The following is a 799-nucleotide window of genomic DNA, read 5'->3' on the forward strand; positions in this document are numbered from 1 at the left end:
ATCCGCCATCTTGTTTGTTCTCCCTGTCCTAGCTATTTCTTCCCAGTTTTTTTTCTTCCCTTTGAGAATCCAAAGCACCAAACCTACTCAAGATGCATCATTCCCTGTTGTATCTTGTTTCTCCTTCGACCTTTGTCTCGTGTGTCCAATTTGATTGCTCAGTCTGAATTGCTTTGACCTGTCTGACTGATTAGAACTTCTTTGCCACCCAAAGGTCCCAGTTCAGCACTTATCATCTGTAGCCCGGCCCTAACACCTGACTCAGCCACCTGACTTTCTGCCAGTTCTTTTGCTTTTTGTCATTGTCATATAAAGGCTCTCCCCTCTGCTTTCTAGTTTATCCTTCAGCAACAACCTTTCTTTATTAACTAATGTGTTACTCTGTTTTTCAGCTTTCGAAGTACTTCTGCCGGTGTGCATAGGAACATAACAGTCACACAGAGTCACATTTGGAAGTTAACTCTTCCTCACTGCACCCTCCACCCCCCATACCCCCATCTCTCTTCATCTCCTGCCTAAGCTACTGAAACTTTTTTTCTTTTCTTTTGTTTCTGTTTTTGACTTCCTCTTCAATGCATTCTGAATTCTGCCTGTCATTATTCCATTAACCAAGTTACATTCAGATCTTTGATTCCCTTCTGGATAAAGTTATTTATAAGCTCTTAAGTACACTTTCTGCTATAAAGGCCACAATTCTCTTCTTCCAGAAATCCTGGCTACAGTTCGTCTTTATCCTCCTGTAATCTCTCTCCACATTCAGCGCCTGTCATAGATGGCTGAGACCAGACCGTGATTTCTG

Source organism: Chrysochloris asiatica, unplaced genomic scaffold, assembly GCF_000296735.1.
Source record: "Chrysochloris asiatica unplaced genomic scaffold, ChrAsi1.0 scaffold00034, whole genome shotgun sequence".
In the NCBI taxonomy this organism is placed as follows: Eukaryota; Metazoa; Chordata; class Mammalia; order Afrosoricida; family Chrysochloridae; genus Chrysochloris; species Chrysochloris asiatica.